Source organism: Talpa occidentalis, unplaced genomic scaffold, assembly GCF_014898055.3.
Source record: "Talpa occidentalis isolate TD23 unplaced genomic scaffold, MPIMG_talOcc4v2.1 talOcc4.2, whole genome shotgun sequence".
In the NCBI taxonomy this organism is placed as follows: Eukaryota; Metazoa; Chordata; class Mammalia; order Eulipotyphla; family Talpidae; genus Talpa; species Talpa occidentalis.
In genome coordinates, this window is record NW_023602073.1 from 146,446,754 (window position 1) to 146,464,750 (window position 17,997).

Consider the following 17,997-nt stretch of genomic DNA (forward strand, 5'->3'; position numbering starts at 1 on the left):
TTCCATGTATTTCAGCGTGTACAGATGGCTCTCATTCCTTACAGATCACACAGTTATCTATAATCACTGAGCTGAGCCCCTGTGACATCTCTGGGCTATGTGGTCCCCACTGCTTTATTCCTCATGATCTGATCCATCGGTGCCACCGTCACCGAGCACTGCCCATTCCTCGTATATTGACGGTGCTTACCATTTTGGAAGTGGCTGTCAACCAAAAGCATAACAAGTAACTTCCTATTTAAATATGTTATATTCTAAATCTGTCCTTCCTTGAATTCCTATAACAAATCTGCAAATCCATTCAAAATGAGCTGTAGGCAATAAAAAGAAAGCTCTCAGGGTATACTTCAGGGGGCCACTTCATCATTTGTGATTTCTAAAGCTGTGCAGTTGAGAGGTCTGATTACAAAACTCACAATTTCCTTTCTTGACATTGTCTGGCTGACCTACCTCCTGGAAATAAAAGATTATACCATGTTATCTCAAGGGTTATGGTGACTTCACGTGGGTAAAGTCCACCTCACTTGGCTTCCAAATACTCAAGAATAGGAAGAAAGTTTTCTGCCATATTTCTCTTCCCCGCAATGCCAGTCCAGATGCTTTCCAAGAACATTTAAGTTCTTGGAAGGACTAGAAGTGTGGGCTAAACTGAATAGTCATACAGTCTTAATCAAATTCTACTACTATTCAAATATGAAGACGTAGATGACACTATAAAAGATCTCCATTTACTACTATCACTTTGAAAAACTAGTTCAGAGAAAATCGAGAAACTAGGGAGCCTTCAACAAATCTTCTGCAATACGGGTATAAATCTTCTGATTGGCCACCCAAGTATATTTCAACACGGAACTCAAAAATTAGCCACATGGCGCTTGCAGATAATCAACAGCGGAAGTAAACTTTCCCTGTCCACACACATATACAGAGAGATCTGTGCTAACTTCACACGTCTCGGAACTTGCCCTGTTCTGAGCTAAGACGCTGGAAAGATGTGAGAAACTATCCTGAAATCAAAACTCGGCCTCTCTCCACGCTCTTTTCCATTGAGCCCTGAGGGATGTTTGACAAAGCAGAAGCCTGTTCCACAAGCCAGCTACCATCATGGAGGCAACTTCCCAAATCTCCAGATGATAAAGAGGAACCATTAAATGATGGGATTTTTCTCCATTCATAAAGACTCTGACTATAATAATTGAATCCCATCATGTTCCCTAGGTGAGATACATGTTTTGTTATTTTTCCACAGAGAAAAAGGGATTTTGTTCAACATTGTATGAAAGATCTGTTGAACCAAGCAGAATGTGAATATGCAGGGTCTAATGAATGCTTTTATAAAGTACTTAGGGTGGCTCAAAAACAACTCTATAACCATTATTCAATTATCTTGAGATATAAAATCACTAATGCTATTCTGAAAAAATAATATTGAGGCTCTTAAGTTCAATGATGGTAAGTTAAACTATTAAGGGGATATTAATAAGTAGTGATTTATAAAACATAAAGTACACATAAAATGTGACTCTAATTTTGTCTCATTTTCTATATTTTTGGAGGAAGATTCTTTTTCTTTTCTCTCATCTCCTCAAATATTGATGAAGAAACACTAGTATTTTCTACCTAAATAAGTTCACTGAGAAGAGCCTCTCTCTGGGGTTTAAACGATTAAAACCAGTTGAGGAAAGTCAGCAGGCTCTGTTGACTCAAAGTTAAGAAAACAGTCATATTGTAATTATCCTTCCCTGCCCTACTCTGAAGAAGTTTGCCTGGATGGAGCAGTAGGGTTTCCTAGATTAAAGCAAATTTCTTTCTTTTTCCTCTGCTTTCCAAAGGTGAAAAAATTGCTTTTAAATAAATGAGCGTGTGGGGAAAGAGAATGAAATGTAAAGAAACGACATGATGTCTTCCTGAAATAACCTGGCAAGAGCAGCAAACTCACTGAGGTCGATTCCCAGTCTCCTAATGGTGACAAATATCTCCAATTAAGAATAAATGTACTGTAAATATTTTGATGCGGTCTCCTTTTCCAATATCTTCAGTCTGCATAGATCTTGTCTGCCAATGCCCCGTCTGCCTTACTCTGAGGGCATAATACCAACATCGCTGCTGTACCCAGATTCTCTCTATTTGAAAATCACATTCACAATGGCATGGAAATGCTTGTGATCAAATGCTGCGTTTCGTAGTTATCACACAGCTGCTTAACGACGATAAGCCCCATGATCTCTGAAATTCTGTATAAAGAAAAGGCATCCCCATGGCCAACATGAACTAAACTCCATTTTTGAGTATAAGTAATTTTATATAACATCTACCTTGTTTTTTTTTTTTTTTTAAAAAAAACTTGAAGACGATGCCAACCCCACAGCAGGCTTGAATAAAGTTTACTGAATTGATTTATGGGCCTAGTCATTTGATGCCACTGGCGCTGCCAATATTTCCTAGAACCAGATATGCACAGAGACTGCAAGCGATCAGGCACTGCGAGGTGAAGGTCACCTAAGCTGTGGGCAGCCCCACCCCTCTGTCCCACTCTCAGGACACAGCAACGTGTCCACTTCCTAGAGTTCCTAGGACCATCTCACGGAGTTTCTGGCTAACACATAAAGGATTACACAACAGACTACATCCATGAGAGTCACCAAAAGGTTACGTTGACTAGAGCAGAAGAGTGAGGATGGTATGAGGCAAAACTTGCTCAAACAGTTATTGACAATGTAGGGAAGACCGTGTTGGTGAGACTCTTTGCTTTATCCACGCTGCTTGTTTGAAGGAAGCTTCTCAGAACACGCCCCTGGCATGCAGTTTAAGTGTGTGCCAGTGCATGGAGCCACCTTTGACAGGGTGGGCAGAAAAAGCCATGGGGCCCATCTGTGCGCTTGTGAGAAACAACAGATTTTGCCAGGCAGCAATTAAGATTCAAGAAGCAGCACTCAGGGCCTCCCCTGGTGGCGCAGGCGGTTGAGTGCTGTGCTGTGAAGCTGTCCGCAGCCTCTGCAGCGCCGGTTCGATCCCAGCCAGCCAGCGAGGGTCCCACATGGCATGTCAGACCTCTCCTGTCTCGCCCGCTGCTCCCCTCAGCAGTGTATTTCGTCAGTCTGTCTGTTCTGTTCCCCACTCTGTCTCTGGTGCATCCTCTCACCCTCCCGCGCATCTGGCCTGCACCCCGGTTCTTGTATTAATAAATAAATCAATCTTAAAAAAAAAAAAGCAGCACCCAAAAAAATAAAGAATACTTTTCCTGATGTGTTACTCATTCATTCCATCACGCATCCGGTCACTAAATGCTGGGTATGTCCTGGGTGCCAACTCTTGTTGTGGGCACTGGAAATGAAACCGTGAAGTCCAGGCAACGCTCTTGAGATACTTTATTCCAGAAGGGGATGAGGAGATAACATGCCAGTAAACAAATGCAAGCTGATTCGGTTAGTGAAAAGTCTTTGGAAGAAAATAAAGCAAGAGGCTCCAAAGCTGGGCAGATTGGACCGGATGGTTAGAAACTGGCTGTGTGGACAGCTGCAGCTGAGCACAGGCTTGTGTGATGTTGAGGAGTCTGCTATGGACTGACCTGGGGAAGAGCATAGCAGGAAGAACTAGCAGGTCCTGGGGGCTAGACTTAGGTAAGAAAGTCAACAGGCCCATGTGGCTACAGCGCATAAAGCCAAGGTCTAGGGGAGCGCAGAGTAAGAGCGATAAACTGGGAAAAAATTACATAAATCCTTCTAGGCTGTGATGAGGTATTTAAAGTGCAATGAAAACTCACTGGGGAGTTTTAAACAGGAGCATGACAAGATCTGGGGATGTTTTTAAAAGATCACTCAGCTGTTGTTTGGACAAAGTGTTGTGTTGTTTTGGGTTCCGGAGACCAACTGGAGGCTTTTGTAGTAATTTAGGTGAGAGATGCCAGAAGCTTGGACGCAACTGACAGCAAAGAAGCAGAAAAGGGATGAACAGGAAATACATTTTGGAGGTGGAGACAACATGACTTGCAAATTAATTGGATTGTGGGGTTAAAAAAAAAAAAAAAGAGACAAAACAAGAATGACTTCTACATTTTTGGCTGGGTGGCACCATTTGAAGAGGAACAGGTTTGGAGGGGGTGGATTATCTGGAGTTCTTCTGAGATGCCTGTTCAATATAATAATAGTATCTACCTTGCAGAGAAAACTTTTAAAAATGCATGCAAAGCGCTTAGATCAGTACCTGGCAGACCAGAACTCGTCCATCAATATTCACCATTAAAGTTATTCGTCAAGGGAAAATGCAAAGGTGGCTGAGAACATACAACAGCCCCGTGATGGAAAATGTGAAGTGTGGGCGTCATGTAGAATTGGGTGCTTCTCAGCCCGTGATACGTGGACTCCAACCACACCCAACAAAAATGAATGACTCCACGAAACAAAATGCGCAAAGTCCAATGGACTGATGTGCTTGGGTACCAAGGCAGTGTCAGCTATGAAAGTTCCCCAATTTTGCTCTCCAGGTCTGCACTCCTCGCTCACTACAGCCCAGGGAGCAGCTCAGGCCAGGCCCGGTGTGGGGTGTCCTCTGAGAGCCCTGCAAGGCCGGGAGAGGGGACCGGGGAAGGCATCGCAGCAGTGAGCGCGCACAAGCAAAGGGAAATCACTTGCATTCCCAAGTCAGTCATCCATATTTACTGGGAACCAGTTTTAAAATGATCTAAGGAAAAAAGCTTCATCATTCCTGCAGGCACTCGCTCCTCTTCCCGCAGATGGCACAGCTGAAGAGCAAGACCCCCCGCTCCCCTAATTCGCCCCCCAAACACTTCAATCTAATCGCCCAGGACGCGCCCGAGGCGCCCCGAGCCCCTTCACCGCCACGCCGGGCTCTGCGGGTGAATCGGAGTCTTATCGGACTTGGCGGCTTTGGTGGGGCCCCCCGAGGCTCCAGCCCCCCGCCCCCCGCAGCTACACTCCCGCGGAGCGCCCGCCCCTCCCGCCGCGCCGCGGCCCCGCTCCCTGAAACCGGCCCCGGCCCGCGAGCGCCGACCCCGGCCCCGGCCAGAGCGCCCCGGGAAGGCGTCTTCGGGGAAGGGGTCAGATCTCGGGGCGCGGTGTCCGTAAAGCCAGCAACTCTTCATAAAGTGGGGTCCCTCGGTAAAGTGGGGTTCTCTGCTAAACTTCACGCTTCCTTGAGCCCCGGCCCCAGGGACTGCTCCCCGGGGACCCCTCTTCGCCGCGCTCTCGCGCCCCCCGGGGACCCGCCGCCGCCCGCAGCGCGCGCCCAGGGCGGGGATGGCGCGGGGGCCACACGCGGACTCGGCGCGGCGCGGGGGCGTCTCGGCCCGAGGCCGGCGGCTGGGTCCCGGGCTCCGGGGGCGCGCGGGGAGGGACCCGCCCCGCGGCCCCCGCGGCCCCCCGCGGCCCCGCGCCCCTCGCCGCGGGCGCCCGGCGCCGCCGCCCCCCGACCCGTCGGCCGCGGGGCCCAGCGCGCGGCCCCCGACCCCTCCGCGCGGGGGCCCGGCCGGGGCGCGCGGGGGCGGCCGGGGGCGGGGCGGGGCTCGGCGGCCGCGCGCCCGGGGAGCGGCGGCACCTCGGCGGGGCGCGCGAGGGGCTGCGCCGGGCCGCGGGGCGCATGCGCGCTTGGAGGGCGCCCGCGCGCTCCCCGCCCACCTCCCTCCCCGCCCGCCCGCCCTCCCCGCCGCGGCTCCTCTCTCCTGCCCGCGGGTGCTGAAGTTGGGCGGATGGCCGCCGCGCCGCGCCGCTAGACCCGACCCGCCCGCGCCCCGCCGCGCTGCCCGCCCCGGCGCCGGTAAGGGGGCGCGCGGCCGCGGCGGGGGGCTGACAGCGACGCGCCCGCTCGCGCCGGGCCGAGCCTGCGAAGGGAGGGGGCGGGGGCCGGGGGGCGGGGGGCGAGCGCCGGGCCGGGGTCTCGGGCCCCCGGGGCGCGGCGCGGCGAGCGCGGAGCGCGCGCGCCCGGGGAAGTTGGACCCCGCGGGGCCCGCGGCGCGGCGCCCGGTCCTCCAGCGGCGCCCGCGGCGGGCGCGGGTCCTGCCGCCCGGGCGCCCTCGGCGGGTCCCCGCGGGCAGAGCGGGCGCCGGCGGGCTCCGCCGCGAGAGGCCGCGCGCACGGGCGCCGGCGGGGCGCGGGGTCCCGCGGGGTCCTGCGGGGTCCCGCGGGGCGCGGGCGCTGGTCTGCTGGAAACCGAATGTGAAATTCACGCGGGCCGAGGGGCGGCCGCCTGGGGGTGTCTCCTGCCCCTGCGCGCGGGGAGCCACCCTGGCCAGGTGCGGACGGGGGGCCCGCGCTGCGAGGCGGCACCTGGGGCAGCGCGTGGGGCGCGGGTGTCTTTGTCCGTCCCCTCCCCGCGCCGCGGGCCGGGCTCCGCCGGGCCGGGCCGGGCGCCGAGTCCGCGCGCCCGGGGCCGGGGCCGGGGACCGCGCGCCGCCCGCGCCGCTGCCCAGGTGCCGAGGCCGAGGCCCCGTCGCGGGCGCCGGCGACTCGGAGCCGCTCGGCGGCGTCGCGGGGCGAGAGCCGCCCCCTCGCCGGCCTCCGCCGCCCGCTCTCCAGGTGCCGCGGCGCAGGCTGGTGCGGGGCGGCCGCTGCTCCCGCGCGCCCACCCGCGTCTCCGCGGTCGCGTCGGGGGGCCCGGGGGGCGGCGGGGCGGGAGGCGCCTGCCCGCGGGAGGGTGGGGCGGCGGCGACTCCCCGGCACCCCGCCGGCCTCGGGAGGGGCGCACCCCGAGGCCGCGCCGGGGTCGCCGAGCCGGGGAGGCGCGGGCTGCGCGCGCGGGGACCCGCCCTGCCACCGCCGCCCGCGGGGCCGGGGCTCACCTGGGGCCGCCTCGGCGGCTCCGGCCGCGCGCAGCGGCGCCCGAGGGTCGCCGAGCCCCGCCGCCCCCTCTGTGGATGGTTCCTTCTTGGAGAAAGTCCCTGGAAGGTGGGTCTGGAGAACTTTGCGAGCTCTCCGGGGTGGTTTCCTTTTCCTTGCAACATTGTTTCACAGCGAGAGCATTTCCATCCTGGGATGGCCGAGACAGAAAATAGGGAGCATCTCCTAGTTTGCACCCCGTTTAGGACACGCGTTCCCGAGGCTGGATGCCATCTGCATTTCCGGCGTTGTACACGCTGATTTTCCGGGCGAGGAACCCATCAGAAAATCATTTAATTGGAGAAATGACGAGCAACTTTGACTCTGTTCATGGGAAGCCGTGTTTCCCTCCTGGTTCCCTAGCTGCTGGACAGTCTGAGTATGAAATTATTTTGGAAACCACAAACCACTTTAAGTAAATTGTACTTGTGCCTCCTTTTATTTGTTTTGTGGTAATAGCAGGTATCCATGAAATAGACATAATAGAACTAATAGCTAAAAATAAAGGGGTTGGGTACCCTGTAAATCAAATGAATGAGCAGTTTGACCTCCTCCAGCTAAGTCACTATTGTTACGCTGTTTCTTCTGTTAGATTAAACCAAAACAGTCATTAGCCCACTCATGGGACAGTAGATTTAGTCACTGCCTTTCTAATCTTAAAAAAATAGATTTAAAGAAACCAGGGGAGAGTCGTTTATTTATGATTTTTGGAGGTGAGAAGACAGGTGTTTATTATTACGAAAGGACTGGAGGGGATCACTTATTCAGTAAGTGAGTGACATTGACTCCTGATCTCTGCGCCCTGAGCACTCAGCCTTCCTCCTGAGGTGGTGGACTGAAAGAGTAAGCAAACATCCTACTTCACAGAACACCCAACAGAAAGTGTCTGTTGTACCAGTTTCAGCCCATTTGTATTGGTTCCTGGACCCTTCCTGGGTGTTTAGTCCCCTTGGAACTGGAGTCTCCAAGGAGAGTTCATTTGCTTCCCCTGCTCGGTTCTCAGGCATTCAGCTTTCCCTTGTCAAGTAGAGCTCTGCTTTTATGGATCTTCCTCCAGGGTTGTAATTATTTGAACTCATCATGTTGAAAGTTTATGTCATTATTCCTTTCATACGTTTATGTCATCACGTCATCATCATCGTCATCTCTTCCTTAACAGTTTGACCACAAGAGCCACGGACTTTGTAGGGAAGAAAAATACACACACACACACACACCCCTACAACCTTACACCTGTTTGACTTTATATAACATCCCAATCTAAACCTAAATTGATAAAAATCCTGGCTGACTCATAGACTGAAAAGTAAGAAAGCACTTACCTGTTCATCTACAGCCTTCGTAGTACAAGTCCATTTGCTGAATAACGATAGGCTTTCCTAGATATGTGGAAGACAGGCGTGAGAAAGGGGTGGGAATCCTGTCAGCTGCATTGCCACTGAGAACCCTTTTGATAGTCCCTCTCTGCTTACTTAACAATGAAGATACTGCAGCAGTCAGAAGGGGAAGTGTGAGGACCACTGGATACCCACTGGATGAAAATAATGATATGTGCTATTAAAAGGTATTTCATCTGATTACTATAGAGTATAATTATATTACTATAATGTCATCATAGATGACGTTTTCAGGAGGGTGTCCTGGATCCTCAGAAATATCATAAGTGTTTATAGGAAGCTTAAAAAAATCAACAGTCCTCAGCTGTAGGTAGCCAGGACTCTCAGTGTTAGAGTAATGAATAGTCTGCCCTGCCCTACCTCTTCATCTCTACTTATCTCCCAAAGACTTTCTCAATATCGAAAGAAAGTCGTTTAGATCATTATTCCTGCTTTGTGCCAACCCCTAGCACAATATCTGCCAAAAGGCAGGTGTTAAATAAGTATATTTTAAATGAATGCATTTTGCAGAATTGGCATGCCTCACAAAGTCTTCTAAGATTTGGGATCACATTTTCTAAGAGCTCTCATTCTCATCACCAGACACACTAGTGTGAGATCCTAAAGATCATGTTCACCGTCCTACATCCTTGGAGGAAGTAAATTGTCGCTTGGTGAATATGCATGGCTTTAGTGTAACGTTTATATTATTGATTTGTTTGCAAATGATAAAGATATGCCTATTTAGATCCCCTAGAACACAGGAAAATATATAAGAAGATTAAAATTATCTGTGAGCAGGCATGGACACGATGAAAACAAGCTTCAGGTCAAGCTGACCTTAGCTTCTGTCCAGTCTCCTCCATTTAACAACTTTGTTGCCATGGTCAAATTACTTACCAGCTCTGAGCCTCAGTTTCCCAGATAAACAACAGGGAGGAAGACCCACCTTCCAAGATGCTCCAAGCATAAATATAATGCATTGTAGATGCATTATATGCACATGCTGAACATGTGCCCAGTACTTGTAATTATCCCATTGCCTAAGGCATTGCTACTGAACATACAGGGTCATTTACCACTTTTTATGCCTAAACAGACCATATTTTAAAGAATATGGAACTATTGTGGAACTTCATACTTACTTTAAAAAATTATATTACTTGGTTAGGGTTTTTGTTTCCCAAGATATTAAAATTGGTATCTTTAATGCAGTTTAGTTACTGCAAATGACAGTCTTCACTTATTTAGGCATTCTCATATTTTTGGATTTTCATGTTATTTCCTATATTTTGCTGCCGTAACTGATGCACATCTTTATGCCTCCGTTTTGTCTGCATAGCTGTATATATAACAATTTTCCTCCTTAGTCTTGATGCTTAGAGCAACTAGTTCTTGCTAATATATCATCTTTGAAAAAAATCTATGCTCACGTGACAGGTGAAAATAATTTTTTAAACTTTCACTTGTTTGGTTACTAATAATGCTGCTAACTTTTTTGACATGCTTTTAAGCAGTTTTTTTCTTTGAGGGTGATGTATTAAGGCTTTGTGCTCAATTTTTCAAATTATTATTCTGGTATTTTTTCTCATATTCTCGAGCACAAGATTTATTTTAAAAAGAACAAAAACACCAATGCAAAACAAAGGAAGGAAGTGCTTAGTGACAAAAAAGGACATGTGGCAAAGACTAGTGACATCATTGTGGCTGAACTGGATACCTAGAAGCGGAGCCACCATCAACCAAGGGTGGCAATGGGTTATTAGCCCCTGGGTTAGGGCTTCCTGGTGCCCCTAACAGACCACCCCCTGCCACTGCACCAGGGCTGCCCAAAAAGGGTGTGGCTCCTCTTAGAAACTAGAATCACTTAGAAGTTGGGGCCTATCATTGTTCTGTTCGGGCACCTTGTGCACACACTCACACTTTACTAGGAGAGGCGTATAAATGAGGAGCTCCCAGATAGCCACTGGATTGTTTCTGCCAGGTGCCAGTGAGAGCAGAGAACTTTGGAGTTTTCCTGAGATAAATGAGATGACAAAATGGGAGTCGATGGAGGGCCTGTCATCGATATTTCTCATCCGAATGAAATCAGTGTGGTTTTATTAGAAAGTCGTGTTAGATTAAAACCGTGGCTTATTTCCAATTTTAAGCGTAAGGTGAAATTTAAATATTGTAAAGGTGAGAATCAAATTGAAGCCTCAGTGAGTTCTGTATCAGTGCTGTTCTCAAAGCTCCTGATTTTAACTTGTCAAATTCTTTTGACAAACTTGGTTTCAAAAACTTAAATAGATTTTTTGTGATCAGTCCTTTATCATTAGTGTTGTGTGCAAAAATTTTCTACCAGTCATGGGGTTTCTCTTTGTTTTGGTCATTGTCTCTTTTGCTGTGCAGAAGCTCTTTAATTTCATGTAGTCCCAGCTGTTGATCTTTGCCTTCACTATCACTGCTTTGGGTGATGTGTCTGTAAAGATGTCTTTGTGGTGCATGTCATGAGGTATTTACCCAAATGACACAGAAACAGTAATTCCAAAGGGCACCTGCACCCCTATGTTTATAGCAGCACTGTTTACAATAGCTAAGCTATGGAAGCAACCCAAATGCCCAAAAATAGATGACTGGATCAAGAAGATGTGGTACATCTACACAATGGAATATTACTCAGCAATCAAAAAAAGATAAACACATGCAGTTTGCAGCAACATGGATGGAGCTGGAAGGGATCCTGCTCAGTGAAATAAGTCAGAAAGAAAAAGAAAAATACCGGATGGTCTCACTCAAAGCAGGAATTTAGAAAACCTAAATAAGAGACCAGGAAAAAGACTAATCAATACAAAGTATTGACTAGAGTCAAAATAAGGGGGGCGGGTGCAATTGTATGGGGAATATAACCAAAATGAAAATGCATACATTGTGCAAAGATGAAAAAAGATGTAAGAATTATATAAAATAAAATATTTAAATAAAAAAAATTTAAAAAACAAAAACTTAAATATTTGCCTTGGAAAATCTGTCCAGTCCCTTAGATATTAAATTACCTAGAAAGTAGAAATTTTAACAACTATTGCTGCTTTCCACTTAACAATATAGTTAAACCTCAGTAATAGTAAACCTCAGAATCAGTGAACCTAAAATTTATCATGAACGAGAGGCACCTGTAGGTGAAATAATGAGCTGTGATGGGACACACAACCCAGTCACTTCAGTCACTGAATCAACTTATTCTTGTTCTGCTGTTTACTAGATGTGCAGGCTTTTTCACTAAATTGTATAAATGCTTCTGGCTTGAAACTCTAGCATAAGTAATCAGCATCTCAGATCTCTCTGAGTTGCCTCAACTTTGTATTTGAGATTCTTTTAAAGTTTCTCTGTCAATAAATGTAATTTTATTATGGACAGTGAATGTGGCTCACAAAGCAAATATTTACCTCCTTATATTAGGTCACAGACGTGTCACAGTACTGCTGATTGGGTGTTGAAATACAAAGGTTATATTTCAAGAGCCATGACATTACAATAAAACAGACACAGCCCAAGGGAAATTATGACATAATGATGTGAGCAGGTATTTCCTTCATCTCGTCAATTATCTTGGGTCTTCCCCACGGCTACGTAAGTTAAAGTCCAATTAAAACTCTTTTGTGAAAGTTGATAGCAGTTTCTTAATTTCGTTTAGTTTCAGTGAAAAGTTGGGGCTTGTTTTTTGGTGTATTGAGAGACTGACTGGAGATTTTGAAAGTCAATTTTGGTTGTAGGAAGAATGTCCCACATCACCCCATTTCCTTCAACTCTTCCACTGTTCAGGCTTCAATTAATCAAAATCAGCTATTTGATTCTTTGAGTCTGATGTATATATCCAAAATGACAATCTATATGATTTGTGAAAAGACATATGAAAAGTTACCTTTAGAAGAAAGAGACTTTAAAAGCAGAGAATGTATCCAATAGAAAGAGCCCAGATTTTGAATTCAAATAAGCAGATATTTAGCCTTAACCTTATTGAACCTTGGTGCCATTATCTGTAAATTTGAAGACTGAATATATATAACTAAAAAACAATAATGTGTTGAATGAAGTTATATCTCAAAATGCTCCATATCTGGCAGTCACTTTGTTAGATCCAGCACTAGAATTAAATAATTAAAATACAAGAAATATCATGTAGGTGATAAGTGCTTGAAGGGATTTTAATTTCTTGCCAGTATTTGTCTTAACTAATGGCGTCCTTATTAATGTTGAGGTTGTTCTCCTGGTGTCAGCTGTCTTGGCCTTTCCCACCAGCTTGTTTAACCAGTCAGTTCCATGAGCATGCCCACATGTCTCATCAACATTCTTGAGTACCTATTAGGTGCCCAGCTCTGTGAAAGCATTTGTGGATGCAAAAACTTCAATTCATTATTTCGCTTTTATCTGATGAGCACTGATCATTCTGTTTCAAGCCATTATTAAATACAACGTGGAAATAATGAGCTGGGGTCTCCTTATGATTAAGCAATTTTAGGCTAATTGACTTCAAAGCATAGACATCTCTAACCAAAGCTGCCAAGTATAGGCTCAGAGGCAAGGGGAAGGCGAAACAGGAGGTGGTTCTGTTGGTCAAGGATTTACCACTGCTTCCTGACAACAAAGACTTGAGATTTAACCCTCTTTGTGACCCACCCCAACTCCCAAGTCGCCCTCATTAAAGTAAATGTCTATGTGCACACTCACTTACTGTGCCTCTCTCCCTCACCCCAGTGCTTCTTAAAGGCTACTCTGAGCAATCAGCACAATCCAATTTAAGGTGCATTAAAATGTTGCAGGAGGGCTGAGCAAAGAAAGGCAGGAGTGATCCCCCCTCATCCTTCCTTAGGATGTTTTCTATGTTTTCCATGCAACAAAAAACATTTTAGATTTTTCTTCTGCTAGTATTACAACTCCTTCTCAGATAATATATTTTTTGTAGTATAGCAAATTGACAAGAAATCTAGAATGCTCTTTGCAGATAAAAGATAAAAATACATTTGATTTTGGAGAAAAAAATTCATTTCCAACACCAATTTGTTAAAATCCAGAATTAGGGTTCACTCTAGTGTTTCCACATCTAAGAAGATTTGACATCATTTATAAAATGAGGGTGAAGATGTTGTGTCCTCCTAGCAAAAATTGTTGTGAATATCCATTTAATTTGCCTATATATAGTTAGGAATGAATTAACTTGAAGGTAAGCTGAACCTTCACTTCAGTCACTGAATCAACTTATTTGACATTAAATCTTTAACTATTAATAATAACCAGATGTGCTAATTTGAGATTTTAACCTATTTCTTGTTCATTTGTTTCTACTTAGCATTTACCATCTTACTTACCATCTACTTACCATCCAGTATTTTACTTTTGACCTATAAGTAGTTTCCTCAAGACTCACTGGACAAAAGGAAAGTATCTTTACATGGGCACAGAGGCATAAGAAACACCATAAATCTGTACAGTAACCTATATCATTTACCAACTGGTATGACTAACTGAATGCTGTATTTTGAATTAGAGTATTGCATAATCTAATGTAAATTGTAGTATGAAATATTCCAGTGTGGGTTGGAGTATTAAATTTTTCCTTACCTACTATTTGGGTAAAGGTTGACATTTGACTTTCCTCTTTTTCCCTTCTGTATTATTAATTTTAGTAGTAGTAGTGTATTCTTTCTAAATAGAGACATTGACTAGAAAGGAATATCAATTCTTTTTGTACGCTCACACTTTGCAGAAAAACAGGTGTTGATGTTATTTTATGTAATTTTAGGATAGTTACATAATTTTTGGTTTGGAATTTAAAACATCTCAAGAACTCAAATTTTAAGTCTGTCAGGGAAAAAGCTGCTGTTTTGTTCTCTTCAGGAATAAACTGGACTGATTGTCATAGAATGCTAGTTGAAGAGTAAATTGTGTTGGCAATTTGGATTCAGGCTATTGGAGCTGTGACCGGCAGTCTGAATGTTTGCCTTTGAAGAAATATTTTGGCTGCATTAACTTGAGGAAGTGCAACGTCTAATGACCCAGCCATGTTTTTTTTAATAAGTGATGGACTCTGTTCTGGGGTCCACTTACATGTCATTTTAAGTCTGAAAGCCAAGAGATAGAGAAACCCTTGTACAATGCAATTGCCTCTAAGGCGTCGAATCTTGAACAGATGATTTTCTGTGTCAGGCATGAGTCTATGTGTATTTCTCCCTTTTTGTTCTTGGGTTGATGTCAGGCTTGTGTATGAGGAAAAGACACATCCTTTAGAATACAAGGGGAGGTACCAATGACTAAGAAGGAAATTCAGGTACAAAGCAGGAAGACCAGGCTGAGAAAACAAGACTATTAGCTAAAAACTCATTACCTCTTAAAGTATAATAGCATGCAATACATTATTATATAACTCTGCGCTCTTATGCAACTACTTCACTTTCGTGAATTCATGTGACCTAATCTCAAGAAGGTAATTTTTCCCCATTAATTCAGTAATTTCATTGACTGAACATCTGAGTAATGCAAGTGGCATTTTGTGAGGTAGAATTTCATTAAATAAATGTTAATTCCAGGAAGGAAAAAATGTGAAGCACTTTTCTTGACCTGACATAGGTTATGTTGAATAGCTAAAAATTCTTGTAGATGGTACCAAAATTCAAGGACATAGATAAGAAAATCTGCTCCATGTTTTTCTTTTTAAATGTGACTACTCTAAATCTAACTCGTCCAATGTAAAGAAAACCAGTTTGGTTTTGGTGACATAAGAACTTTACATTTTGCTTTCTTTCATTAAACAGTAGGGCAGCGTGATGATTTCATGTCCAAACTATTTCTTGTTAAGATTTTGGAGGAAGAAGTGTTTTTGGAGAAGCTTGTCTGCTCATTCTCAGAGATTATTTTTTAAGGGACTGTGGATTTATGGCTTAGCAGGATCACTGAAAGTAGTTACTCAGTGAAACTGCTGATTACAACTCAAATCAACACTGGCACCGAGTGTGCTCGTCTCTCCCCACCCGCCCCAGGAGAGTCATGGTGTGGTTAGTTCTCAGGGAAAAAGGAGGAGGTCATGTGCCTGAGAGTTGAGCTCAGGGGGTTTGCAATCTAACACAATGAAGTAGGGACAGAAATAATGGAAAGAGAGCCTGGTCTTTAGTGCATCTGTTAATGTGGCCTGCATGGTTCTGATTTTTTCCAAGTGTTTGCATTAGGTTTCCAAGTTTTCTTCAGCCTCAGCCAGTCATCGATTTCACTCTTTTACCTCTTCATCTGTAATTAATACAAGTGCTTGGCATCTTCCTCTATAGCTGGAAATTGCAAAATTAAATGAGCCCATGCACAGACTTACGCTCATGGACTTAAAAAGCCTATAGACTAGTTGAAGAAAGCAGGTTTGAGTGTAAATTGCTACCACTGTCATATTCTAGGTGAGAAATAAATTGCTGGGAGAACACAGGGCCTTTCAGCTACTCTTGCATGGCCAGGGCAGGAGTAGGCAAAAGTCTTCTTTTTTAGAGGTTGTGACATTTTCTCAAATTTTTGAAAGAGAGGTATTTGACAAAGACAGACCTCCCTTACTCACAGACAATGTGAAGATAGGTACAGAGTCTAGGGCCTTGGAGAAAATACTTCGAGTCTCAGTTTTCCAGAAGTATTTGTCCATGCAGGCTGTCTGAGGGTGATAAGGCCAGAGGGAGCCAGATACTGATGGGCATGAGCACCAACGTGAAAAGCTAGAATTATCCTCGACAAGCCAAGAGCACCAGGGAATTACGCGAATGGGGAGGGGCACAGGGTGAGAGCTGTGTTTTATGGGGTGTAAGCAGAGGGGGGAGAAGACAAACAGGAGCAGGATTTCCGCTGTCCAGGTGACAGAAGATGAGGCCGGAAGTGGCCAAGGGCCACTGAAAGCCATGAGCTCAGGATGCTGTTAAAATTCGCTGCTCTCGAAAAGGAACTCTCCTGCACTGTTGGTGGGAGTGCAAACTGGTCCAACCACTATGGAGAGCTGTGTGGAGATTTCTGGACCTACTAAACATAGAGCTTCCATAGGATCCAGCAATTCCACTCCTAGGTATTTACCCAAAGGACACAGAAACATCCATTCCAAAGAGCACCTGCACCCCTATGTTTATAGCAGCACTGTTTACTATAGCTAAGCTTTGGAAACAGCCCAAATGCCCAAAAATAGATGACTGGATCAAGAAGATGTGGTCCATATACACCATGGAATGTTACTCAGCATTCAAAAAAGACAAACACATGCAATTTGCAGCAACATGGATGGAGCTGGAAGGGATCATGCTCAGCGAAATAAGCCAGAAAGAAAAAGAAAAATACCGGATGGTCTCACTCATAGCAGGAATCTAGAAAACTTAAATAAGGGACCAGGAAAATGAATAACTATAAGAAAGTGAAAATCAAAATCAACAAAAAACTATGAACCAGAGACACTTTTTGGGGGGGTGGGTGGCGGGAGGGGAGGGATTGGGGTCAGAATGGGGGGGTTGCAATTGTATGGGGAACATAAAAATAAAATTTATTATTTAAAAAAAAAATTCGCTGTTCTCGGTGTCTCCAGGACCCAGTCATATGAGATTTAGAAGATGGAAAAGGCGCTTTCAAGCCAGCTTCTAGGATTTGAGCCTTCATGTCTGGCTAACACAGATGCCATTAAGATTTGGAAAAACCATACGGATGAAGAGGTCAGGGAGGAAATAAGCTGAGTGCACTTTGGGAGATTGTTAGACATATCCATCAGTGTCCTAACTGGTGGTTAGCAGGCTGCTGCTGGAAAGCCTCGGTGGTTGAGAAAGAGGCAGCAGGTAGGACCCTAGACTAGGTCAGCAGAGGCACAGAGGGCCGAGCATGTGTTGGTGACTTTTCTGTTCTATTCTCATATTCAGATCACAACTGCAATGTTATTTTGAATTTCTCTCTTTGTGGACATGCTTTGAGGTTTGTGATACTGATGGCAAAATTAATAAAACAATCATTCATGTGAGAAGTGATGAGAGAAATTTGTTTTCTTAACCTGGAATGGAATAGTTCCACTAGAGAATATGTGTATTTCACCTTTTGGAGGAGAGCCATGTGAAATGATTAGGCTAATTTTTAATCGTCCCAGTGATATAATGGGAATAATAAAACCCCATGGCAGAGTTGTAAAGAGATAATACATGCAACACCCCTGGCATGCACTTGGCGGTCTCCATCTTGGCTCTTACTGTTACTCTTAAGAATAGTATTAGTGGGCCTCCCTGGTGGCGCAAGGGATTAAGACGCAACCTATGAAGCAATCCACAGCCCCTGCAGCACAAGCTCGATCCCCGGCCAGGGAGCTACCCACAGGGCGCAGCAGACCTCTGCTGTCTCCCTGCTGCTCCCCTCAGCAGTGTATTTCGGTCAATCTGCCTGTTCTGTTCCCTGCTCTGTCTCTGGTAACTCCTCCTCACCCCTGCACCTCTGGCCTGTACCCCAGTTCTTGTATGCATAAATAAATAAATCTTAAAAAAAACCCTATAGCATTAGTACTTGTGAGCACACGTTATAGATTTTGCCATTGTATTGGAAATAACATTTTAACTGCCAAAGCTGGCTAGTTAGATGGGCTGCCTTGAAAAGGGGCACATTGGTCGTGCTCGTTGGACAAACAGTTGGCAGAGATGTTATGGAGGAGATTTAAGGATTGTGAGGATAAAAGAACTGCAAGGTCTCATTCTGAATCTGAGGTTCAGATGGCTCCAGGGAATTGGAATGCAAACTCAGAAGTGAAACGGGCCTAGAAATGCAATTTGAAAGTC

General features: G+C 45.7%; 1 protein-coding gene across 2 annotated transcripts in view; it reads left to right on the top strand.

Moving 5' to 3' along the window:
* Nucleotides 1–5,746: 5,746 nt before the first annotated feature.
* The window catches only part of RGS17 (regulator of G protein signaling 17), an 87,893-nt gene continuing 75,642 nt past the window's right edge, over nt 5,747–17,997 (top strand). For both annotated transcript variants that reach the window (XM_037520637.2, XM_037520638.2), the window contains exon 1: nt 5,747–5,772. The gene's annotated coding sequence lies outside the window, so the exon portion shown is untranslated. The remainder of the gene's footprint in view (nt 5,773–17,997) is intronic.